The following is a 27,768-nucleotide window of genomic DNA, read 5'->3' on the forward strand; positions in this document are numbered from 1 at the left end:
GTTTTATTGGAGTTTTGTTTGCCAACATATAACACCCAGTACTCATCTAGTCAGGTGCCCCTGCCCCACCTCCCCTTCTGCTACCTCTTGTTCGTTTCTCAGAGTTAGGAGTCTCTCATGTTTTGTCACCTCTCTGATTTTTCCCACTCATTTTCTCTCCTTTCCCTTATAATCCCACAGGTAGGCCATGTTATTCTACTAACAAACAGAAACATATTCACTAAATACAAGTCTCATACAGGGTTATTCTGAGACCATGATAAAATGAAACAAAGCATGGCTGTTCCATAATTGTGTCCAAGCACAGGCAAAAGGAAAGTCCCTGTGCCACACATAAAATACCATACACCCACTCTCTTGGACAAAATGAGTGACTGCTGCTTCTTTACCAACTATAAATTTATCATCCTTTTAATCCCTCCTTCCTGTAGATAAGGTGTAGTGAGATAGACAACCAATGAGAAGATTATCCATGCCTTCTGAAAGCATTCAAATTAGACTGGATCTTCCCTTGTGTTACATCGTCCTTCAATCATTCGACCAAAGCTCAAATCCTGTAGAAGGTTCTCTTTAACAGCCTCTTACTGACACTCCCTGTGATTCTCCATGGCGTGTGTTCCCCCTCATTGCAACTTGTTTAATTAATGTTCCTGGAGCTCTTTTGGCTGGAGGACATTGAAACCTTAACCTACGAAATTTGCTTGATGCTTTGGATGAAAATCAGTTGGCTCTGTGAATAGGTGGCTCTATTTCTGGAATTGATTATCATCCATTTGTCTATTTGTCTACTCTTAAAGTCTTGATTGCTGTATATTGTCTTGATTACTGTAACTTTATAGCAAGTCCTGACGTAGGGTAACATAACCTGTCTTCCTCAAGAATGTGTTGACAATTCCGATACTTGGTTTTTCTACATACGTTTTTAGTCAATTTGTAAATTAGTTTTAAAAGTCTGCTGCAGTTTTCATAGCAGTCAAAATGAATCTGTAGATCAATCAGGGGAGAAATGACATATAACTTGAGTATTTTTTAAAAAAGAAACAAACCAAAACACATACTCTTAACCATAGAGAACAGAGAGTTACCAGAGGGGAGGTGGGTGGGGGATGGGTAGGTAAAACAGGTGAAGGGGATTAAGAGCACATTTACCTTGATGAGCACCGTGCAATATATGGCATTGTTGAATCACTACATCGTGCACCTGAAAATGATAGAACACTGGACGTTAACTACACTGCGATTAAAACTTTTTGTTTTTTAGCCTTTTTGCATTTATTTAGTTCTCTTAAGCTTTCTCTTTGTGATATTTTGTAGTTTTGGTGTAGGAATATTGTACACTTTTGCTAGATTTATTCTTAGATATTTGGAATTATAACCGTATTATTTTTTAAACTGCACTTCCAATTGGTAATAATCAATATATAGAGACAGCTGATTTTTTTAAATGACTTACCTGCAACCTTGCTTTTTAATTTAAATTTTGTTAGTTAACATACAGTGCAATATTGATTTCAGGACTAGAATTCAGTGATTCATTGCTTACACAAAATACACAGTGCTCATCACAACAACTGCCCTCCTTAATACCTGCCTGCAACCTTATTAAACACACTTGTTATTTGGAGCAAGTTTTTGTAGGCTGAACATGTTTTTCCATGAAAAAAAATCATGTTATCTAGAAAATCACATTTTGACTTCTTCTTTGCCAATATTTATGATTTTTATTTTATTTTCTTGTCTTCTAGCACTGATGAGGATCTCTGGTACATCGTTAAATAAGGGAGGGGTTGCCCCTGATCCTATGGGGTGAACACTTAGCCTTTTATATTTGAGTATAATGTTACACGGAAGTTTTTCACTGCTATCCTTCACAGGTTGAGGAAGTTTCCTTCTCTTCCCAATTTTCTGAGAATTTTTATCATATATGTGTGTTAAATTCTGTCAAAAGCTTCTTTTCTTTCTATTCATAACACCATATCATTTTGTTTTTATTCTGTTGAGATACATTACATTACCAGATCTGTAAATGTTTAAGCAACTTAACATTTTATCCAGTTCACACTGGCCTCATAAAAGGACTTGGGACATTTTCACTTTTAATCAATTTTCTGGAAAAATTTGTGTAGAAATGGCATAATGTCCTCCTTAAATGTTTAAGAGAATACACTGGTGAAACTGACTGGGATGGAGTGTGCTATTTGGAAAGTTTGGATTGTAAGCTCTATGTGGGACCATGTGCATAGCCTGTTTTGCCATATGTCAGTTTGGTAAGTTTGTATTGTTTCAAGGAGTTTTGTCCTTTCCACCTAAATGTTCCAAATTGTTGTTACCAGTTTTTATGGTATATTTTACATTCTTTTAAATTCTTACAGAGCCTATAGTGATGTCCAATTCTGCATTTCTTATGATTTTGAGACTTTCTCTCTTTTTCTTGATCTTGTATGTCTCGGGCTATATAAACCTGCCTAATATTTTTAAAGAATGACTTTTTGAATTTGTTGACTTTCTAGAGTTTTTTATTTTTGTTTTGATGCTCTTCACTGTTATTTTAAGCATTTCATTCTTCTATCTACCATGGATTTGATTTTCTGTTCTTTTTTTTTTTTCATTTCTTAAGGCAGAAGATGATTGATTTAAGATGTGTCAATAAATTTAACTTTGATTTAACTTTGATTAAATTTAACTTTGATTCAGTTCAGAATATTTTGTAAATTCCCTTGTGATTTCTTCTCAAAAAGATTTATTTTCGATTGAACAAACTTGAGCCTTTTTCTATCATAATCACACCCTGATTCATACAGAGGTTGGCAGGTGTGTGTTTGCAGTCATAAGGGGAAAAGAAATATGTTCTATTTTATTTTTAAGCCACATTAGTGAGATGTGATTGACATACGAATAGCTGTATATATTTAAGGCATATAAGTTGATTAAAAGTAACTTAGAAAATGTACAAAAGGAAGAAAGGAGGATACAGAGCACCAGCCTAGAGCGTGTCAACCTGTATAGATGTTTAGAGGAAGAGGAGCCCTTAACTAAGTCAAAGGATAGGATCCACGCAGGAAGGAAGAAAACCAGAAGAGAGTGGTTTCATGAAATTCAAGAGATATCAAGGAAGAGGAAGCAGGCAGCATGTTTAATGTTACTAAGAAGTTAAACAGAAGCACAGCAATGATACTATGATGTCACATCATGCTGGTTGTTGAAGAGCACGAAAAAAGAAGTTTAGAGGGCAGAGGGGGATGCAAGACTTGTTGGAGGGAGAGGGGAGAAGTGGAGACAGCCCAATTAGACAACTTATGATAGAGGCTTTGCTGTAAAGGGTAGCAGGTATGTGGACCAATAATTGGTAGGGAAGTGTAATCAAGGAAAGGTATTTGTTTAAAATGGAGTAGAATGGAGCATGATTGTATGCTGATGGGAATAACCACTAGAGCAAAAGAACATGAGGATGCAAGAGAAACAGTGATTACCTGCAGGAGTTAGATCTCTTAAAGGGTCAGAATAAGGATTAGATCAACTGGAGATCTAGCCTTGTTATAATTATGACCTACCTGCCTCAGGCTTCATACTCTTACTTAAAGACATGCTGATACTTACATCCTTGTATGTATGGCCAAATTGAGAATGAGAATATTAGCAAACCAGTAATGGCCAGAGGATGAGGGAATGAGGTTTGAAGTCCATGAGATCCAGACTCAGTACTGGAGGTTAATGTAGACTGACAAATTTAAATGTTGAGAAGTGTATTGGTTAGGGATTACTGTGTGCCACTGCTAGATCTAGGGCATGCGTGTGAGTGCCTTGGTGTGTTTGTATGTTCAGAGTTGGGGGTTGGAGATGTGGAAAGATCCCATTGTTAAGAAAAGGCCAAATCCCTACAATGAAGGAGAGAATGGAGGGGACTTTCTCTTCCTTGAGGGCAGGGGGTGGGGAGAGAAAAGGGCAGTCCTCAAGACAGAAGAAAAGCTAGGAACAGGAATCAAACCAGAGTGGAATATCCCCAGAAGGCATAACTTTTTGTGGAGAAGAAGGTGATGGGTGATTTTCTATGGGCTCTAAGAACATTGATATTTAGCCATCATTTCCCAGTAGTTTTGTTCCATATTATAATTGCCTCTAGTTCCTCTACTTACCTTTTACCTGACAGTAAGATCTACTGCTCTCATAAAGTCTAGAGTGGTGTTTGGGGGGATTTCAGGAGAAGGGCATCAGGCAAAGCATTGCATTACTGTTCCACTTTGGTCCTACTCCAAGGGAATCTCCTCCTGGACATCCAGACGGAGACCAGCATCCAATCTAATCTGTGATCCCCTGAGAGGGTTTTGACACATAGAGAAGTGGCTGGCAGGTGGATACTGGCAGTGGGCTTGAAGCAAACTCCTCTTACAAACATAACTTGGGTGACTCAAAGAGACCCTGAGATCAGGAGAATGGGCAAGGCTTTGGGTTCTGTCCAGTGTGGGTTATTCAATAGGAGTGGGGATGAGATTCCTCAGATTTTTTGGACTTCCAGTACAGGGAAGGGATTCCAGTACATGGGAAATGGTGCCCAGCTGCAACCCAGGAAAAGAGAGTGAGGCTGGACAAATGGACTTCCAGAGATATCTACAAAACTGGGAGAGAAGGGAGGGGCAGATGGGACATGCCCTCACATTTGGTGCTGTCTCTCCTCACAAATTGGTGCACCGGGAAGCCTCATGTCCTGCCTGGCACCATGCTTGCCCAGCCTCAGAAATGGGGAGAAAATGCAAAGGAAGAAGTTGGCTACACTGGATAAGGGGAGAGGGAAGGGGCGCTTCAGTACTTTTGCTGTATTCCAAAATTGGGAGCCTGGCAGAGACCTCCCTCCTCTGAGTCTCTCCAAGGCCCTTAGTGGAACAGGGGAGGTGGAGCAGGAAGTAGGAGTTTTAATAACTGGTCTCATGGTCTGGGTAGAGGTCTCCCAGGCTAAAGAGGAGAGGAGGAAGTTGTCTGTCCTGAGTGACTCGTGGAGTCACTGTGGATCAAAGACCTTTTCTGGAAGCAGTACTTTTGAAATCTGGCCAGAACTGAGGCTCATGTCAGAAAATGGGGCTACTGGAACCCCCACCACCCATAATGTGATAGAGGCTACAGGGTAGGACGAGGAGGAGCAGGTTATGGGGCAGGAATCCTGGGTTTCATGGGCATGGTTTGGGGGTACAACAAATTATTGGTGAGAAGGTGGCTAAGGGGCAAGGGAGTCCAGGTCTTCCAACCATGTGGGTACATTATGGAGAGGTAGAAATTCTGGGTTCATATTGGACCTCTCTACAATTTCTGTCCTCCTCCACCAGGCATGGGCACAGGGCAAGATGGAACTAAATAGACTGTGCTTTTATTGTTTTTTTTAATTTTAATTTTTTTAGACTGTGCTTTTAAATCCCTGAATAGGGGCTTGTGTACCTCAGTGGAAGACACATTTCTCTGCCTTTCTCTTTGTCTCATTCTTAGTCCCTAGACGTGACAGGAAACAGATAGCTTGGTTACCATGGGAACGGAAGCTGAGTGATGCATTGGACTGTGGGAGAAAAGCAGAGGTGGTCCTGACATAAAGGCCCTCAGGGGAAGAGATTTGAGCAACGCACTCATATTTGAAAGAATTCACAATTTCTACAGGTAGGTTGAGCCCAGCCCTGTAATTATTATTACACAGAAAACACGCAGGTGCATGCACGCACACACACACACACACACACACACACACACACACACACACACAAGGAAATGCACATTTCTCTGCAGCATACTGCAGGCCCACAGAATTCATTATCCTCTTCCTTTTCTCACTCCTCCCTGCATTGTTTTTCGGTTTCTCCTCATTGCATCTTCCTCTATCCCTCATCTCAGTCTCTCCCTCCTTAGTTTTTCATTTTGGTCCCCCTTTGTTCTGTCCTCTCTTTCCCTCCTCCTTCTCTCTGTTCTTCCTCGCACCCACTCTCCCCTGCCCCTACCCAGCTGCTTATGGAGTGACTAAGAATTAATTCATCCAATTATGATCGGCTAATATGGCCATGCATATTGAGCTTTCAGCCTGGTAGGGCAGTGCGTCATAAAATGAATCACAAAGGCATCATTGTTACATTGCAAATTATGATAAGTGATATGTAATTAAATGACAAGGAGCTATGACTATGAACAATAGGGGAACTAATTTCCATGGTGGGTTCAGTGGAGGGAATGTCACTGGCATTTGGTGTTCTGCCCTCCAGTGTTTTCTTATTGCCTCTTTAGGTAACTGTCTTCCCCTTAATGTTGAGGACAACTATCCTCTTCCATCGTTTGCAGCGGGATGGAACTCTCATGACAAGACCTAGCGATCCTGCCCTCTACTACCCAAGGTGTGAACATGAAGTCCAACTGCATGCCCACTCCTTGGGATCTAACACATGCACCGAAACAGGGTGAGGAGCTGTTTTATCGTGTCACTGGACGCTTGCTCCTGTTTCCAAGTGCCTCCAGGCACCTCTGTTCATGTCCTTCATCCATTCTCCTTCTCATTCTTTGTTCTTCTGTTGATTCTTCCTTCGGTACTCCTGGCTATATCCTCTTCGTTAGACACCTAACCCCACAAGGACAAACAGGATGGGTGAGGAGACAATAATTATAAAGTATGAGAAGGTGGAAAGCAGACAGATGAGTGATGTCTGACTTAACTGACTCAAGAGCATTTAATCCTAACCCACCAGTGACGAAAAGTCCAAAGCAATGGTCTTTAATCCTCCTCACCAGACCTTCAGTAGTTTGTGAGATTGGCAGTGGCATGTTCCCCTGCACTTTAGGGGTAATGGTAGGGGTTGTAAATTACATGATGGCTCTAAAGTATAGATAAGACACAGATAGACACCCAGAACCCCTCTCGGCAACCTCTGGCGGGGAAAATTGCTTTCCCCAAACCCTTGGGAGCTTGAGGAAACACTTACTCTCTGAAGGGGATAAATGGATGATTAATGGACTTTAAGATCTCAGCCTCAGGTGAAGGCAGGCCTCCAAACCCAATATAGGGATTTAAGTAAAAAAGCTACATAACAGTTTAATTCCTAGCTTCATTCCCAACTTGTACAAACTGCTGGCATCTTGCCTTTTCCCATAGATGCAGGAGATCCTTCCCTGAGAAATCGAACCATCACAGGAGGAGAGATTCAATAATTATAGCAGGCACAAGACTCTCGAGTTTTCATACTAGTCAGTTCAAAATAGTTTCAAATTTCAACGTGATTTCTTCTTAGAGCGCTGGGTATTCAGGAAGATATTTCTTTCTTTACAAACATATGAGGGATTTTTCTAATGATTTGGGTTATTAATTTACAGTTTAATGGCATGGTGGTCAGAGAATATACAAATCACCAAAGAATCGATTCTTTATGTACACTCCTGGGACTCTCCTTATTAGAATATGTTTCTCTAACTTTTCAGTGGAATACAACACCAAAACGGAATTGCATGAATCATAAATGTACCACTCAGTAAATTATTATATCACAAATATCTGAGTAGCTACAATCCAGGTCAAGAGATCTGGCATTGCCAGCAACCAAAAATCAGCCTTATGCCTCTACCTAGTCATTGCTATGTGCCACCTCAGCAAGTCTAACCAGTATTTCGACTTTTAACATTGGAATTTTGCCTATTTGTGAACTTCATTGCAAGTGATAAATACAATCATTATAGTACATATTCTTGTAATCTAGCTTTCTTTTGGCAACATTATATTTTTCACTTACTACTCTTCATTCTTTTGTAGTTTGTTAACTGAGTTCCTGGATATTCATTGCTGAATAATATTTCAACGTGTGTAAATATACCACGATTTTTTGTACAATCTGTTTCTGATGGACATTTCAGTAGTTTCCAGTCCTGGAGTATTAAAAATATTACTGTGGACAACATTCATATGCATGTCCTTTGATTCACATGTGTATGCATTTAGGGCTGTACTGCCTGGATCATTTTTATTACTTTTTCTTTCCTTATGGTATACCAGGGATAACCTGGTCTTCTTCATGGTCTCAGAGGGATGACTTTCAATATTTCATGATTAAGTGCAATGGTTTTGGTAGGCTTTTATATTTTCAAGTTTTTTTTAAAAAAAGACTTATTTATTAGAGAGAGAGAGAGAGAGAGCACTTATGAGTGGGGGGAGGGACAGAGGGAGAGAAACTTCAGGCAGACTCCCCTCTGAACAGGGAGCCCAAGGCCAGGCTTGATCTCACAACCTGTGAGATCATGACCTGAGCCAAAACCAAGAGTCAGAAGCTAAACTAAGCTAAACTGAGCCACCCAGCTGCTCCTGTTTTTGTAGGCTTTTCAAAATATTCTGATTGGTTTGGTTTTTTTTTCTGTTGTTTTTTTTCCTGATTGGTTTAAGAGAGTTCTCTTTTATTGCTAGTTTGCTTAGAGGTTTTATCATAAATGTATTTTTACTTTTTAAAATATTTCCAACATTATTGGTATATATATTTGGCATATAACATTTGTAAATTTAAACAGCATGATGATTGGATACACACACACTCACATATATGTGAAATGATCACTACAATAAAGTCAGTTAATAACTCCTTCACAGTACATAATTATAATAGTTTGGTGAGAATATTTAAGATATTGGTTTTTAGCGACTTTCAAATACATGTAACACTATTGTTAACTATAATCACCATGCTGAACATTAGTACTCCAGAACTTTTTCATCTTATAACTGAGAGTCTGCCTCCCTTGACCAACATCTCCCCACATCCCCCACCCCCTAGCCCTTGGCAAGCACCTTCTACTGTCTGTTTCTATGATGGCGTTGTTTTAGATTCCACATATAAGTGAGATCATACAGTATTTGTCTTTGCCTGTTTGACTTATTTCACTTAGCAGAATGCCCTCAAGGGCCTTCCATGTTGTCACAGGTGGCAGGATTTTCCTCGTGTTTATGACTGAATAATGCCCCACTATAAAACCTTTTTTATCCATTCATCTGTTGATAGACACCTAGGTTATTTTCAAGTTTTGGCTATTGTGCATAATGCTGGAATAAACACCGGGGTGCAGATATCTCTTAGAGATAGTGCTTTTACTTTCTTCAGATATAAACTCAGAATCGGAACTGCTAGATCCTAGGGCAGTTCTATTTTTAACTTTTTGAGGAACTTCCATACTATTTTCCAAAGTTCCTGTACCAGTTTACATTCCCACCAACAGTGCACAAGGGTTCGCTTTCTCCACATTGTTGGGTGTTTAGTTTTTAAAACTCAAATTCATGACATATTTTCTTCTGCATCTGCAGGGAATGTAACGAATTTTTCTTAATATATTAATTCTGTGAAATACATCTATTTTTCAAGTGCTCAACCACTCCATTTGTAGAACTGTCTTGACTTTCTTCTGATATATTAGCCTTTTAAAACATATAACGGGATTTGTTTTGTTAGTGTTTTATTCGTGATTTTTCCTTCTATGCTTTTGTGAAGGATTGGCCTGTGCATTTCATTTCTTATAATGTTCTTATAATGTTTAGGCCTCATAGAATGAAATGAGAGGTGATTCCTCTTTTTTCCCATTTTCTGGCTGGTATGCAAGATTGCCATTATTTCTTCCTAAAAGTTTTGTAGATTTAATTGGTGGGGTCATCAGAATATGGAAATTGTTTGTTGCTGTTTTCTTCAGATTCCACGTATTTAGTATTTAGAAGCATTCAGAGGATGGTTTGTTGTTTTTGTGTCATTTGTGTTTTCTTGAAGTTTGCACATTGTATCTAAACCTTCAGATTTATTTACATACAGCTGCTCATGATTTTGACTAATGATCTTGTAATATCCTTATTGTCCGTAGCTATGTCTCTTCATTTGTTCCAGACATTGTTTTTTAGATAACTTCTCTCTTTTACCTTCAGGCCCACAAAGGTGATGGTCAATTGTGCTGTCCTTCTGAAGAACCAACCTTGGCTATTTTGTTTTATCTTTAATGTATTAATGCTCTTATCCTTATTTCATTTCACCTGCTTTCTTTGACTTTAGTCTGCCATTCTATTAAATTACTGAAATAGACATGCAGGTTATATTTATTTTTTTATGCCTTTCTTTTTGGAGTATATACATTAAATCAGTATCCTACAAATTTTCATAATACACAGTTAAAATATATGTATTTAAATTTTTTGTTTTATTTTTATCTTATTGTTAGCTAGAAAGACTTTTCAATACGCAAATGTATTTCTTCCAAGGGTCGCCCCAATGTGATCTCAAGAGTCCACGTTAACTCCTTTTCTGGGAACTTCCTTTTCTCAGTTGTTGTATTCCTGAAGAGCCTGGGCCATGAAGAGTTTGCCTAAGTTTTGGGCAGTGAACTCCTTGATGTTCTGGCAGTAAGTGTTAATCTGGCCTGCAATGAGTAGAGAATCCATCCTGGCAGGAGGCTGGGGTGGTTTGAAAAGTTTGGACAGATCCTCCTCAGGCAGTGGGGCTTCTCTTTGACTCTGGTGCTGCATATTCTCCTGCCGGCGAGGCTGCTGATACTGACGTTTCTGCTGCTGTTGTTTACTCGTGTTCCTCATGTATGTGTTATATTTAACTATATCTTGGCTCATTTCATCCACTCTGTCCATCAGCAACTGTAGATTCTTCCCCAAATGATTGCTGCTAGCAAGACTGAGCAATTCATGTTTATCTGCTACAGCTGACTTCTTCTCAAGCTCCCACAATAGGACGTTGATCAGATGTGAATTTTTAATTCCAATCGGCACTTCTTCAAATGTGTGCTCAAAGGTGATATTTCCCTTTTTCAATGCTTCAGGAGAAAAATCCTTCTCTTCACAAACTTCCATTAGTTTAGGAGTCAGTCTGTATGCTTTCAGCGAGAGAGACCCTTGGGCAGCTTTTATGGGATTGTAAATGAGAACGACAGATTCTTCAATGGCATGCTGGTAACTGAACTGAGAATCCAGGAGTGCTCAGGTGACGAACAAACCATAGTATGTGGACTGGTACCAGCCCACGTGGAGGTGATTGATGTTGACATGGCAAAGGCTGCACATCATTTCCACCTGATACTGGACTTCATCAAAATCAGCATCATCTTCTGTGTGCTGGGGGAAAGGGAAGCAGTTGGTAATTTCAAGTCAATCTTCTACAACCAAGCCCAAAAGCACTTCTTGAACCACTTCGGTTGCTTGTCCCTCTTCTTGATAATGTTCGATTATTTTTAATACCACCAAGCCATCTATCTGCCCTTGTTTCACGGCAGAATCTCTGGACCCGCCTTTGCCTTTGCCTTTCCCCACCTGGCCGGTGGTGGAGCTGGAAGAAGGGGCAGCAGAGCCGGTGCCTTCCTTGCGGGATGCCATCTTTTCCTAAAATTTCATTAACACTTTCTTCTTTGAGCTCTGAGTTAAATATCCTCTAAGGAAGGATATTTCTTAATAAAAAGCACATGGGTGATTTTCTAGCTATCACTGGTTATTAACTTAAAGCCTAATGGCATGGTAGTCAGAGACACTACTCCTTATTATTTCATTGTCTCAAAATTTGCTAAGATGCGCATCATGGTCAACGTGTAGTCAGTTTTGATAAATATAAATATCACTTAAAAGCCCATGTATCCTGCAGTTGTCGAGTGCACCAATATAAATGCATTCGTTCAATGAGACCAGCATTACATTACCCTGATACCAAAGCCAAACAAAGACACGACAACAAAAGAGAATGAATACCTCTGATTAACATAGATGCAAAAATCCTTAACAAAATACTAGCAAACCAAACCTAACAATACAATAAGAAAATCATTCACCACAATCAAGTGGGATATATTCTCAGGATGCAAAAACGGTCCACCATTTGCAAATCATTCAACACGATACATCAAACTAATAAGAGAAAGTTTAAAACCATATGATCCTTTCAATAGATGCAGAAAAAAACACTTGACAAAGTGCAACATCCATTCATGATAAATACCCTCAACAAAGTAGGTGCAGAAGGAACATACCTCAACACAATAAAGGGCTTATATGAAAAACCCACAGTCAACATCAATATTCAATACTCAATGGAGAAATACTGAAAGCCTTTCCCTTCACGTCAGGAACAAGACAAGGATGTCCACTCTCATCAGTTTTATTCAACACAGTACTGGAAGTCCTAGCCACAGCAATCAGACAACAAAAAGGAATAAAAGTCATCCAAATCTGAAAGGAAGAACTAAAACTTTCACATTTGTAGATGGATGACATGATATAATTTATGGCAAATGAGTGAATGGGTGACGGGCACTGGGGGTTATTCTGTATGTTAGTAAATTGAACACCAATAAAAAATAAATTAACTTTAAAAAAAAAAACAAATGTTAACTAATTGAAAGAGTGCTCATTCAATAAATCATTCATTCAGTGAAAAACAAACAAACAAACAAACAAAAAAAAAAACAAAAGACTCCACCAAGAAACAAATAGAACTAATAAACAAATTCAGTAAAGTCACAGGGTACAAGATGAATGTACAGAAATCTGTTGCATTTCTTTTCTTTAAGATTGTATTTATTTATTCATGAAAGACAGAGAGAGAGAGAGAGAGGCAGAGACATAGGCAGAGGGAGAAGCAGGTTCCCTGTGGGGAGCCCGATGCAGGACTTGAACCCAGGACCCCGAGATCACGCCCTGAGCCGAAGTCAGACTCTTAACCAGTGAGCCACCCAGGCGTCCCTCTGTTGCCTTTCTATACACTAATAATGAAGCAGCAGAAAGAGAAGTTGAGAAAACCATCCCATTTACAATTGCGCCAAGAAGAACAAAATACCCAGGAATAAACTTAACCAAAAAGGTGAAAGACCTGTACTCTGAAAACTACAAAACATTGATGAAAGAACGTGAAGAGGACACAAAGAAATGGAAAAACATTCCATCCTCACAGATTGGAAGAACAAATATTATTAAAATGTCTATGCAACCCAAAGCAATCTACGGATCTAATGCAATCCCCATCAAAACAACTACAGCTCTTTTCACAGAACTGGAACAAAAAAAAAATCCTAAAAATTTATATGGAACCACAAAGGACCACAGGGAGCTAAAGCAATCTTGAGAAAGAAAAACTAAACTGGCAGTATCACAGTTCTAGAATTCAAGTTCTATTACAGAGCAGTAGTAATCAAAAGCAGTATGGTACTGCCCCAAAACTAGACACATAGTCAGTGGAACACAATAGAGAGTGCAGAAATTAATGCACAGCTATATGGTCAATTAAGGTATGACAAAAAGGGTGAGAGTATACAACGGGGGAAAAGACAGTCTCTTCAACAAAGACTGTTGGGAAAATTGGATAGCTACATGCAAATGAATGGAACGGGACTGCTATCTTACACCATACACAAAAAGAAACTCAAAATGGATTTAAAGATCTAAATGAGAGACCTGAAACCATAAAAATGCTACAAGGGAGCACACGTAGTAATTTCTGTAACATCAATCACAGCATCATTTTTCTAGATACGTCTCCCGAGACAAGGGAAAGAAAAGCAAAAATATACTGTCGGGACTACATCAAAATAAAAAGCTTCTGTAGAGGGACACCTGGGTGGCTCAGTGGTTAAGCGTCTGCCTTCAGCTCAGGGCGTGATCCTGGAGTCCCGGGATCGGTCCCACATCGGGCTCCTTGCATGGAGCCTGCTTCTCCCTCTGCCTACGTCTCTGCCTCTCTCTCTCTCTCTCTCTCTCTGTCTCATGAATAAATAAACTTTTAAAAATGCTTCTGTACAGCGAAGGAAGCAATCAACAAAACTAAAAGGCAACCTATTGAATGGGAGAGAATATTTGCAAATGATATATCCAAAGATATTGGGTTAATATCCAAGATCTATGAAGAACTTGTACAAATCAATACCTAAAAACCAAATTTAAGGGCAGCCCTGGTGGCTCAGCGGTTTAGCGCCGCCTTCGGCCCAGGGTGTGATCCTGGAGACCCGGGATCGAGTCCCATGTCGGGCTCCCTGCATGGAGCCTGCTTCTCCCTCTGCCTGTGTCTCTGCCTCTCTCTCTCTCTGTGTATCTCTCATAAATAAATAAATAAATAAATAAATAAATAAATAAATAAATAAATTCCTTAAAAAAGCAAATTTAAAAATCCAACTTAAGAATGGGCAGAAGACATGCACAGATATTTCTCCAAAGAAGACATCCAGATGGCCAACAGATACATGAAAAGATGTTCTACATCACTGATCATCGGAGAAATGCCAATCAAAAGTACAATGAGATCACACCGCACACCTCTCAGAATGGCTAAAATCACCAACACAAGAAACAACAGGTGTTGACGAGGTTGTGGAGAACGGGTAACTGGATGGAAATGCAAACTGCTACAGTTGCTGTAGAAGACAGTAAAGGGTTGCTCAGAAAGTTAAAAGTAGAACTACCATATGATCCAGCAATCAGATTACTAGGTAGTGACACAAAATATACAAGAACACTAAATTCAAAGGGATATTTGACCCACAGTTTTATGGGTTATAAACCTATATTTATTGCAGCATTACTTACAATTGCCTAATTATGGAAGCAGCAAAGGAGCAACGGAAACAAAGGAGTAAAGGGAAAAGAGGGAGAGAGAGAGAGAGAGAGAGAGAGGGAGAGAGAGAGGGAAACCAAGGAACAGACTCCTAACTATAGAGAACAGATTGATGGTTACCAGAGTGGAGTTTGATGAGGGGATGATCAAAATAGGTGGTGGGGACTAGAGAGTACAATTATCATGGTGAGCACTGAGTAATGTACAGAAATGTGGAATCACTATATTGTACACCTGAAACAAATAAAGACTGTATATCAACTATACTGGAATTAAAATTTAAAAACAATAAAAACATACATGCATATTGCCAAGTTTGTTCATTATATTTTTTATGTATTTTTTTTATTGGAGTTCAATTTGCCAACATATAGTATAACACCCAGTGCTCATCCCTTCAGGTGCCCCCCTCAGTGCCCATCACCCAGTCACCCCATCCCCTCACCCACCCACCTCCCTTTCCACTACCCCTTGTTCGTTTCCCAGGGTTAGGAGTCTCTTATGTTCTGTCACCCTCTCTGATTTTTCCCACTCATTTTCTCTCCTTTCCCCTATAATTCCTTTCACCATTTTTTATATTCCCTGTATGAGTGAAACCATATAATGACTGTCCTTCTCCGATTGACTTCTTACTTCACTCAGCATAATACCCTCCAGTTCCATCCACGTCGAAGCAAATGGTGGGTATTTGTCATTTCTAATGGCTGAGGAATAGTCCATTGTATATATTGACCACATCTTCTTTATCCATTCAACTGTCAATGGACACCGAGGCCCCTTCCACAGTTTGGCTATTGTGGACACTGCTGCCATAAACATTGGGTTGCACGTGTCTCAGCTTTTCACCGCATCTGTATCTTTGGGGTAAATCCCCAGCAGTGCAATTGCTGGATCGTAGGGCAGTTCTATTTTTAACTCTTTGAGGAACCTCCACACAGTTTTCCAGAGTGGCTGCACCAGTTCACATTCCCACCAACAGTGCAAGAGGGTTCTCCTTTCTTCACGTCCTCTCCAACATTTGTCTTGTTAATTTTCACCGTTCTCACTGTGTGAGTGTTCATTGTATTTTTCAAATCTTTTATATCTTTGTAATTTTTTATCAGAACATTCTGTCGGTAGTGAGAAAATTGTTTTAAAACCTCCCATCATGCTTATGGATTCACATATATGTCCTCGCAGCTCTGCCAAGGTTTGTGTTATATTATGAGACTGTTGTTCAGTGCAAACAGGCTCATAACTTTTATATCTCTGGTGAGTTATGCCTGTTATGATTATTAGGCATCCATTTTTACCTATTGTAATGCTTCTTTGCCTAAAAGGCCATTGTTTCTGATGTAAATCAAGCTACACCAGCTTGTCTTTCTTAATATTTTAAGGTATATGTTTTTCTAATTTGTAACGTTGAATTTTTTGTATAGCTATACTTGAAGTACATTTTTGTAAGCACCATAAGGTTGGTTTCCGTCTTCTTCTCCTCCTTACCCGTCCTTCATCCTCCTCTTTTTCCTCCTCCTCCTCCTCTGCATCCAGACTATTAATCTTTGTCTTCTAATTGGAGTATTTACCTCTATAGTGATTATTGACACATTCAGGTTTAAATCTAACATCTTAGTATCTTCTATTTCTCCTGCTTGTTTATGCTCATTTATCTCTTAGTTTTTGCCTTCTTTTGGATTAATTTAAAAATGCGTCTATTTTCCACCTCTATCACCTTGATAGATATTTGCTTTTTAATTGTTCTTTTAGCGGTTATTTGGAGACTACTACATGCATTTTTAACTTCTCAGCGTCTAATATAAATTGACCTTTTCATGTCATCACAGAAAAAGTAACTACCTTAGAACACTTAGCGCACATTTACTCTCTCCTTACTTTAATGTTCCTGCTGCCAATTTAATCGCTCGTAGACAGACAAATGCAACCACACGTGGTTTTAACCTCAAAAGACATTATCCTTTTTAGTGTCATTTTCTAAAACCAGCTTCATTACTTCCTCATCTTTAAGTTTGATCAGGGGTCGTTCTCTTTCTGCTTAAAGAATACACTTACGTATTTCCTTAAGAGTGGTGGTGCTGGTGAAACATCCCTTTCTAATTTAAATTAATAGATTTTAACATTTGCCTCAGTGTTGTGCTTATACAGAATTGTTTGGAAAGTATAGAGAGTTCCTGCATACTCCTCCCCACCACCTGCACCCTGCCCTTGGATTCCCCTATCACTGACATCTTGTATTACTGCGGTCCATCTGTTACAACTGATGAACCAATCAATATTGATTCATGATTATTAAAGTCTATAGTTTACACCCCAGTTAATTCTCTGTGTTGTACTTTTGACAAGTGTGTAACGACGAGTCCATCATTACTGTAACATAGAGAATACTTTCACTGTCCTACGGCTCTCTTTTGCTCCATTTATCCTTCCTTCCTTCCTTCACTCCTCCCAAAGCCTGGCAACCATTGATCTTTTTAGGGTTTCCACAGTCTTGCCTTTTCCAGAATAGCATATGTGCTTGCTGGAATCATACAGTCGGTAGCCTTTCCAGGTTGTCTTTTTCCATGTGGCAACATGCTTTTAGGTTCCTGAATGTGTCTGCAACTCGGTAACTCTTTTCTCGCTATCGCTGAATAATACTGCATTACATGGATGTAGCACAGTTTATCCACTTACCTATTACAGGTCATCTTTTGTTCGAGCTCTAACGAGGTATGGTTGACAAGTAATAATTGTATACATTTAGGTGGGGCAACGTAAGGTTTTGATCTACACAATGGAACGACTACCATGATCAAACCAATTAATGCAGCTACTTTTTTTTTTTTTTTTGCGGTGAGAACACTTGGTATGTACTCTCTCGGCAAATTTCAAGTATACGATGCATTATTATGAGCTATAGTCACCATGCTGTAATTATTTCATTCAAGTTTTAGCAATCATGAATAAAGCTGCTATAAATTTTTGTGTGCAGGTTTTAGAGTGGACAAATGGTTTCGACTCACTTGGGTAATTACCAAGAGGCATGATCGCTGGGTAATAAAACAGGAATATGAAACATTCATTGTTTTGTTTGTCTGAAAGTATCTTTATTTCCCTTTCTTCTTGGGTGGTATTTTTCCTGGTTATATAACCCTAAGTGGGCCATTATATTCTTTCAGTACTTTGAATATATCACTGTACAGACTTCTGGACTTCCTTGAAAGTCAATTGTCACTCCCATTTGTCCAGCTTTGAAGCAACCATTTACCCTGGTTGCTTTCATGATGTTCTTCTTGTTTGCCTTTCTTTGTTGTTGTTGTTGTTGTTTTCGGTTTGGTTTGGTTTGGTTTGGTTTGACAATGTAAGTTTAAAAGCTCTTTCCTTTAGAATTATCTTGCTTGGGATTCTAGTCTTCCTTGAGTCTTGAGCAAGATGTTATTCATCAGTTTGGAAACACCAGGCCCTTATCAGTTCAAATATTGCTTAGGCACTTTTCTCTATCATCCCTTCACTTAACTCCAATTAAAATATGTTACATGTCCGTTCGCCTCTGCATCTGCTGATTCTCTTCCTACCCATTCTGTATTTTCCAACGTGTTTTCTCTCTACATTTTGTTCCGGATATTTTTATCTGATCCATCGTCGAGTGCACTAATCTCTCCTCACCAAGTGTTAAAAACATACCCAACACAGTTCTTGCTTTCAGATATTTTTATTTTTTATATGTACAATATCCGTTCTGTTTATTTTTTGTTTTGTTGAGACATATATTACGTTCAATAAACTCAGTGGACAATGAACCGTAAGTGTACGGTTTGATGGGTTTTGACAGATTGAAACGTGTGTGTAACTATCACCAATATCAAGATAGAGAACATTTCAAGTGTCCTCCAACGGGCTCTCCTGTGCCTTTCAAGTCATTCTCCTTGCTCCACCTCCAGCCCTGGGCAACCACCTAGCTCCCTTGTCTCGTTTGAGTTTTAACTTCTCAAGAATTATATGCCAAACGAAACAGACAGCATGCAGAATAGTGTTTCCAGTCTTCCATGTAATGCTTCTGATATTCCCAAGCATTGTGTATGTTGTTGGTAGTTTGTTCCTTTCTGATACACTGTATGGAGGATACTTGATGTAAGGAGCACTGGGTGTTATATGCAACTGATGAGTCACTAAATGCTACCCCTGAACCTAATAATATACTATAGGTTAACTAAATTTAAATAAAACATTTTCTTGAAAAAGGATATCAATGAAATAGAAGACAAACCACAGAGGAAAATGGAACGAAACCAATGGCTGTTTATTTTTTTTAAGATTTATTTATGTATTCATGAGACAGAGAGGCAGAGACACAGGCAGAGGGAGAAGCAGGCTCCCTGCAGAGAGCCTGATGTGGGACTGGATCCCCAGACCCCGGGATCAAGCCCTGAGCCGAAGACAGATGCTCAACCGCTGAGCCATCCAGGTGTACCCCAACAGCTGCTTAATCAAATAATTAATACAATCAATACAACTCTATATAGACTAATCAAGAAAAATTAGTTAAGACGCTAATGACCTGTATCAGGAATAGTGGAGGGGACATGACTTTAGAGTGCAGAACCGCAAAAGTAACAATAAGGGAAAGTATGAATAATTTCATTACCGAAAAATTGCCAACGTAGATAAAATGGACAAATTCTCTCAAAGATGCAATCTATCAAAGTCCATACAAGGAAATACAGAATGCTTAAATATACTTGTATCCCTTAAAGAAATAGAATCTGTGGCTAAAAACCTTCTCACAAAGGAAGCTCCAGGCACCATTGGCCCCGCTGATGTGTGTTCTACAAACTATTTCAGGAAGAAATAGCACCACTTTTACAGAATTCTGTCAGAAAAAATGAAGATGGAATACTTCTCAGTTCATCCTGTGAAAGCTAGAAGTGTCCTTGTGCCAAAACCAGAGGCATTACAAGGAAATATAACTGCAGATCAATATCCCTCAAGAACATAGACACGAAAAATTTTAACAAATGTTAGTAAATTGAAACCCCAATATATGGAAGACATTCTTTATGGCAAAATGAGGTTTCTCTCAAAATGTAAGTCCTTTCAAACATAATCAGATTAATCGATTTGTAATCTATTAAGATGGCCTCTAGAGCATAGAAAAGGCAAGGAACGGATTCTCCCCTAGGGTCCTCAGATGAACATAACTCCTCCGTAGACACATTGATTTTGGCCTTGTAAGACCCATTTTACACTTCTGACCTCCAGAGCCCTAAGATAACACACCTGTGTTGTTTCAAGTCACTGAAGTATGTGGTAATTTATGATAGCTGCAATGTGATACTTATATAAACCAGAAAAGGCATTTTAATTTTTTTGTAAGAACTTTTTTATTTTTTATTTTTATTTTTTTATAAATTTATTTTTTCATTGGTATTCAATTTGCCAACATAAAGAATAACACCCAATGCTCATCCCATCAAGTGCCCCCCTCAGTGCCCGTCACCCAGTCACCTCCACCCCCCGCCCACCTCCCCTTCCACCACCCCTAGTTCGTTTCCCAGAGTTAGGAGTCTTTCATGTTCTGTCTCCCTTTCTGATATTTCCCACTCATTTTTTCTCCAGAAAAGGCATTTTTAAATATAAATTCAATTAGTCAACCTTTAGTACATCATCGATTTCAGATGTAGTGTTAAATAATTCATGAGATGGGTATAACACCCAGTGCTCATCACATTACGTGCCCTCCTTAAGGCCCATCATCCAGTTACCCCATCCCCACACCGACCTCCCCTCCAACAACCCTCAGTTTGTTTTCTAGAGTTGAGAGTGTCTTATGGTTTACCCACCTCTCTGTTTTTTATCTTATTTTCCTTCCTTTCCCTTATGTTCATCTTTTTGTTTCTTAAGTTCCACACATGAACGTCAGCTTCTTTTTTTTTTAAGATTTGTTTATTTATGAGAGAGAGAGAGAGAGAGAGAGGCAGAGACACAGGCAGAGGGAGAAGCAGGCTCCATGCCGGGAGCCTGATGCGGGATTCGATCCGGAGACTCCAGGATCGGACCCTGGGCCAAAGGCAGGCGTCAAACCGCTGAGCCACCCAGGGTGCCCGAACGTCAGCTTCTGATATCTTTTTGCTTCCTTCTTTCTACTTCCTCTCAGTTCATTTTTTACACCTTTTTGTTGCATCTTAGCTTCGTATTTTATTGATGTTAAACCTTTCTTCTTTCCTAATATAAACACATAAAGCTACAATTTTCTCTCTAGGTGGTGCTTTAGCTGAATCATACAAGAGTCTACAGGATGTGATACAATTCTCTTCAGTTCAAAGGACTTTCAAATTTCCCCAGTGCCTGTCTCTGGCCCTGTGTTATTTTGAAGTCCGTTGGTTAATTTCAATGTTTTGCGGATTCTCTTGAAATCTTCTTGCTATAGATTGCTTGTTTAACTCCACTGTGCCCAGAGAACATCCTTTACATGGATTTCAGTCCTTCTTCATTGATGGAGCATTATTTTATAACCCATGATAGACTCGTGCTTGTTGCACATTTCATTGCTTGTCAAGAAAATGCGTCGGGCAGCCCCGGTGGCTCAGCGGTTTAGCGCCGCTTTCAGCCCAGGGTGTGATCCTGGAAGCCCGGGATTGAGTCCCACGTCAGGCTCCCTGCATGGAGCCTGCTTCTCCCTCTGCCTGTGTCTCTGACTCTCTCTCTCTCTCTCTGTGTGTGTGTGCGTGTGTGTGTCTCGTGAGTAAATTAATAAAATCTTGTTTTAAAAAGGAAATGCAAAAAAAATTAAATTAAATTAAAAAATAAATTAAAAAAAGAAAACGCATATTCCACTCTACTGGGTGGGATGTTCTATAATTGAGTTGATTTAGCTGGTAGTGTTGTTAAAGTCTTCTTCATACTTCTGGACCTTCTATGTATTTGCTATATCAAAATCTAAGAGAAGTTCTGAAATTTCCAACTATTAAATATATTGGTCTATATGTCTTTTCAGTTCTATCAGTTTTTCACTTTATGCCATTTAAAGTTCTGTTTTCCAGTGTACCTGAGGATTGTTATGCTTTCCTGAATTATTGATGCTTTTATCATTATTAAATGTCTCTGTGTATCATCGGTAATACTCCTGGTCCAAACATTTAACTTAGCCATTATCATAACTTGTTTTCTTACAATTTATGTTCACATGGTATCTCTTTTTCAATGCTTTTACATTTAACCGATCTCTGTCTCCATCTTAAAGTGAGTTTCACACTTCCCTTCTGCAGCCATCACTGAAGCGCCAGCAACCAACGTGATGTTCAATCCCTCTGTGACTTCTGACCAGAGCAAAACCATGAAAGACATTGCAGTGCACCTTCCCACATTCGCAGGAAGGTTATGTCTTCCCCTCTTCCTAAAGAGCTGAGACAGAAGTACAACCTTTAATCTATGCCCACCTGAAAGGATGATGAGGTACAGGTTGTGCCAGGACACTGCAAAGGCCAGAAAATTTCAAAGTAGTCCAGGTTCACAGGAAGAAATATGTCATCTACATTGAATGAGTACAGTGTGAGAAGGCAAATGGCACAACTGTCCATGTGGGCATTCACCCTAGCCAGGTGGCTACCACTAGACTACAAGTAGACAGAAACTACAAAATGATCCTTGAAGGTAAAGCCAAATCTCGCCAAGTAGGAGAGGAAAGGGGCAAATATAAGGGAGAAACATTGATAAGAGACAGGAATAAAGTATTCTTATATAAGTCTTTAAATAAAAAAAATTGTTATAATGAAAAAACACCAAAGTGAGTTTCCATTCAATGGCATGTTGTGTCTTGCAGCTCTCCTGCCTAGCAATCTCTGCCTTTCACTGGGAAAGTTTAGAACATGTACAATTAGCTTAATTATAGACATGATTGGCTTTAAAGTCATCATCTTTTTTGAGTAGCATTATTTCTTCTTTTCTTTCTTCTTTTCAAGCTTGCTTATTTGCTTCCTTCCTTCTTTTATTTCCTTCTTTCCTTTATTTTTCTTTTCATTCTTTCTTTAACCCAATTCTCTCACCAACTTATGTATTACTGAAGTATTTTTCATTCTCTTTTCTTAGTTTGAAATATTCTTCTGTATCCCAATTTCAATCTACAATATTTCAATATTGGTTTAATACTTACTCCTTTTGTTTTTCATTCAAGTGGTTCCTGTAGGGATTATATTATACATAGTTAAAATTAGGCATTTCATAAGTCAATCGGAGAAGGACAAACATTATATGGGGAATATAAAAAATAGTGAAAGGGAATAAAGGGGAGAGGAGAAAAATGAGTGGGAAATATCAGAAAGGGAGACAGAACATGAGAGACTCCTAACTCCGGGAAACGAACAAGGGGTGGTGGAAAGGGAGGTGGATGGGGGGTGGGGGTGACTGGGTGACGGGCACTGAGGGGGGCACTTGATAGGATGAGCACTGGGTGTTATGCTATATGTTGGCAAATTGAACTCCAATAAAAAAATTAGGCATTTTACCTTTAATGATAAAATTTTTCTTCATGTACAAAGTATGCTTTTATTTCTACACTCCCATCTGTTTGCTTTTATTTCCATAGACTTTATTTATACATACATTGTGTCCCCCACAATGCATTGTTATTGGTGGTGTAAACAGAGTTAACTTTTTAAAAAAGATTTATTTATTGATTTGAGAGAGGGAGAGAGAGAGAGAGAGAGAGAGAGAGCGAGCACGGGCACACAGGAAAAGGGGAAGGCTGAGAAGGAGAGAGAGAGAGAGAATGTCAAGCAGACTCCCTGCTGAGCATGTAGCCTGATGCAGGGCTCAGTCTCAGGAGCCTGAGATAATGACCTGAGCCAAAATCCAGAGCTGGACGCTTCACCGACTGGGCCACTCAGGCTTCCCAACATTCAGTTAACTTTTAAAGAAAGGTTTTGAAAGGTAAAATAATTAACCCTCGCTGTATTTACCATTTATATAGCTATTCATTCATTCAGGTTTATCTGGGTTGACGTTTGGGGTGGTTTTCTTTAACCCTAAAAGAATGTAGTCAATATTTTCTATAGTGGAGTACACTGCTGTTCAATTCTAATGATTTTTTTGGTCGAAAAGAACTATTTTGTCATTCTTTCTTTAATTGTATTTTAAAAATCGTGACATGGACTTCTTTTGGACATCTGGTTCTAGGGATTTGAACACATGTATGGATTCTTGTAGCCACCATAACCATATGTGTTCAGAATGCTTCCATAGCCCCCCTGAAGTCCCTGGTGCTATCCCTTTGTAGTCACATACTCTCTCTACACCTCACTATGGGACCACTGACTTGCTCTCTTTTATGATAGTTTTGTCACAGCAGGAGAGCCATAGAAATGGAATCATTTAAAATGTGACCTTCTGAGACTGGCTTCTACCACTAAGCAGAATGCTTTTGAGTTTTATCCAAGTTGTTGACTATATCAATGCTTCATTCCTTTTGGCCATTGAATAGTATTTAATTGTATGGAAAGAATACACTTTGTTGGCAGGATACTTGGGTTGTTTCAAGTTTTGAGTGATTAGGAACAGAGCTGCTACAAACACTCATTTACAGGTTTTTGTATGAAATCCAGTTGAAACTTCTCCGGGAGAAATACTTGAGAGTGCGATTGCTAGGGCCATATGGCTGAGTATATGTTTAACTTCATAAAAAGCAATAAAATTGTTTTTCAGAGTGGTTGTGTTGCCTTACGTTCCCTCCAGTAACATGTGGTGAATCCAGTTGCTGCCCATCCTCAATACCATTTGATATTGTCACGTGTTTGTGGTTTCCTTGCTTGTTTTTTTTTTTTTTTGTGGCAATTTCAGCAATTTTAATATAGGAATACTGGTTTCTCACCATCATTTTAATTTGCATTGCCTGAGAGCCAGTGAGTGTGATCATCCATTCATGTGCTCAATTGCCACCTATATATCCTTTTGGTTGAGGTATCTGTTCAAGTATGTTCTCCATTATTTTCTTGCTGTTGAGTTTTGACAGCTCCTCATATACCCTGGATATATGCTCTCTGTTGTTTAGGTAATTGTAAATCCATTCTCCCAGCCTGAGATTTTTCTGCTCAAACACTCAACAGCGTTTTTCGCAGATAAAAAACAAGGTGGCGGGAAAGTGGGTGGTGTTTTACATAGAACATCTTTCTCAAATGCAGGTCAAAGATTTTGTTGTTTCCTTCTAAATGTTTTGCAGTTTTATAGTCTTGATTTATATCTAAGATTTATTTTTCCTGAGTTATAAGATGTGAGATTCTTTTTCTTTTCGATGGACATTCAGGTTTTTCCACACATTTGTTGAAACCTTCTGTACTTAGGTAATGTGATTCCTCCACATTTATTTTTTTCCCCCATACTTGTTTTGCCTATTCCTTTTGCTCGTGTGTTTGTTTTTTCTTTCCATATAAACTTTAGGATAGGCTTGTCTATATCTACAACACATCCTGCTGCCAGGATATTGATTGAAATTATAGTAAGTCCAGACATAAATTTCAGAATTGACTTCTTTATCATGTTGAATATTCTAATCTGTGACCATGGCATGTTCTTCTATTTATTTGGATATTCCTTTATTTCTTTTTTTCCCCAGTGTTTTGCTGTTTTTAGCACATAAATACCCTGCATCATTTGTTAGATTCGCATCTAAGAATTGACTTTCTTTTTTGAGTGGTAGATTTCATTTTCCAACTCTTCTTCGCTAGTGTATAGAAATATGGTCGATTTTTGTGTTTTAATCTTGTATCCTGCACTCTAGATTGATTAGCTTATTAGTCCTAGGATATTTTTGTATGTCTGTATGACTTTAACACAGGCAATCAGGTTGTCTGTGAATAGGGGCCATTTTGATTGAGTGATTGATTGATTTTTAAAATTTTTATTTATTAGCTTGAGATAGAGAGCTAGAGAGAGGATGAGCCGTGGGGAGGGGCAGAGGGAGAGGGAGAAGTGGGTTTCCCGCTAAATGGGGAGCCCCAAACCAGGCTCCATTCCAAGACCCTGAGATCATGACCTGGGCTGAAGACAAACGCTTAACCGCTTAACCGACTGAGCCGCCGAGGTGCCCCACCATTTTGATTTAATCTACTGATTCATGGTGTCACCGCACGGATGAATAGCCAAAGCATTCAAGCAGAGCAAAAGAAGGCGGGCACGAAAGATTACATACTGCACGTTTATGTGTATAACAGACACTAGGAAAGAGAATTCTAATCTATGGTGATATAGAAAGAAGGTCACTGGTGGCCTAAGGCTGGATGTGGATGCTAGGGATTCACTGGGAAGGGGTGCAAGGGAACACGATTAAGTGGTGAAAATGTTCTCTTCCTTGATTGGAGTGGGAGTGACATGGATGGAAGCATTTGTCAGTGTCCATGGAACTGGACACTTCAATGGGCATTATTTTGTTTGTAAATTAAACCTCAATAAAGCTGATAAAGAGAACCCCATTGTTAGGTCAATTTGGAGTTCCTCAAGTTGCTAAAAGGCAAAACAGAGACCTGTGATAATGAAAACATTCAGGGCCTTATCATCATTCAAAGGTTGTGCTCGTGGGCACCATGCAGAAGGCTCTGGCCAGCCTCCCCTCCCACCCACCCCTGCCACCACACAGATGAATGAACAAAGTGTGCTTCAGAACAAGAATTTGAAACTACAATGGTTGGACTCCATCTCCTGGGAAACGGCCTTCTGCATTGATTTTTTTTCTCTTAACTTACCCTTGCCCTCACTGCATTCTGACCCTGTGCCTTGTGCCCTTTTTTTCAGGTCAAGGGGGAAAAAAAGCAAGAGGAGGAGATTTGAGATGGTGGCCTGATTGTAGAGGTGCTCCACTGTGTCTCCATTCCAGTTGCTAGGACCCCAAAGTTTCATAGGCAGCTTCAGAAACAGGCTAAAGCATCACATGCAGCTGCTATTCTTCCACAAGGCACGTGATTCTCCAGCTCTCAGGGATCTCAGATTCCTGGCTAATAGCGATGGGCTAGTGGTAGTAGAACTACATCTTTCCATTTCTTCCCTCTCTATGTCAGGAGGCCCACGTTCACCTAGACCTTGTCTCTGATATCTCTTCCCCTGAGGCTCATGAGGTAGCACCACGCTGTAATTGCCTAATGTTTTTCAAAGGCCAGGTACAAATCGAGACTTCCATGGACAGGGTAGGGGAGCTGCTTTGTTCCATACCCTCCTAAACTGTAACCCCACAGTCTCTGTAATTTTCTTCCTTCATGTGGTGATTGGTATGTACACTGCTTTCATTTCTTGAGCTTTGTAACCCATAGATACGTCAACTATTTCCAAAGAAAATTGCCTGCATTGGTTGAGCCACAGACTAAGGCGGGAAGCCTGGCAAGGAACTGTTGTGTCACCTTCAGGTGTGAGAGCCCTTTTCTGACATGGAAGCTGAAGTGCTGGCACCTCGGGAAACCGTGAGGGTGTGTGAGCAGCGTTCAAAGTCATGTTGGAAGTGTACGATGTCCTGCAGATTTGTATCATTTCTATGATGGTAGTTTCCAAATAAAGCACACTTGCAGTATGGAGTCATCCAAAATTGAACCCCGGGGAACTTGGCAACTTGACATCGGACAAGTAATTTCCTCTGTCTGGCCTTCCGTCTCCTCACTGGAAAAGATGGTTGAGTTTAGGCTGAGGTTTCTGGTGCTAGTAGATTTCCGATACCTTCCAATCTCTACTGCTCGGTACCATCTTGGAGACGGTGAGGCAAGCACTGTAAGTAACCCTGGCTGCGCAGATGAGAAAATGGAGACTAGGCTCTGAGAGGTGGAGTGACTTGCCTGAGGTCACAGGGCTCAGGGGGACAGGGAGGAGTGTTAGTCTCAGGTGCTTTCCAGAGGACCTCCATCTCAGACATGTGGAGATTGAGAAGGGGGCACATGCACCTGTCCTTCTCCGACTGCTTTACCCACTTCCTACCCACTTTCATGCACAGGTCATACCAGCTGCTCCCAGCCCCCATGGGAGCTGGGCCAGGCAGTGCTGGGTACATGCTTTTACCCTTATTACTCAGTGAGGAAACACTTGAGGCTCAGAGAGATGATGTGACAGGGGAAAGCAGATCCACAGGACCTCAGAGCTGGGGCACACTAAGAGTACATCTAGCCCAATCCTGTGCTGTGAGAGGTGGGAACTCTGAAGGCCAGAGAGAGAAAAGGCTGAGCCAAGGTCACTCGTCCAGGTGGTGGCAGAGCTAGGTCAG

The 27,768-nt window shown here is 39.8% G+C and overlaps 1 long non-coding RNA gene and 2 pseudogenes across 1 annotated transcript; 2 read left to right on the forward strand and 1 right to left on the reverse strand.

The window, feature by feature from the left end:
• The first annotated feature begins 4,800 nt into the window (after positions 1 to 4,800).
• Positions 4,801 to 10,021, forward strand: LOC119868441. Its single transcript, XR_005386277.1, has 3 exons — positions 4,801 to 5,637; positions 6,253 to 6,422; positions 9,902 to 10,021. It is a non-coding gene; the product is annotated as an uncharacterized LOC119868441 (long non-coding RNA).
• Positions 10,022 to 10,173: 152 nt separating this feature from the next.
• Positions 10,174 to 11,350, reverse strand: LOC612613 (annotated as a pseudogene).
• Positions 11,351 to 21,837: 10,487 nt separating this feature from the next.
• LOC106558387 lies at positions 21,838 to 26,357 on the forward strand (annotated as a pseudogene).
• Positions 26,358 to 27,768: the final 1,411 nt, after the last annotated feature.

This window comes from Canis lupus, chromosome X (genome assembly GCF_011100685.1).
Source record: "Canis lupus familiaris isolate Mischka breed German Shepherd chromosome X, alternate assembly UU_Cfam_GSD_1.0, whole genome shotgun sequence".
NCBI classification, from domain to species: Eukaryota; Metazoa; Chordata; class Mammalia; order Carnivora; family Canidae; genus Canis; species Canis lupus.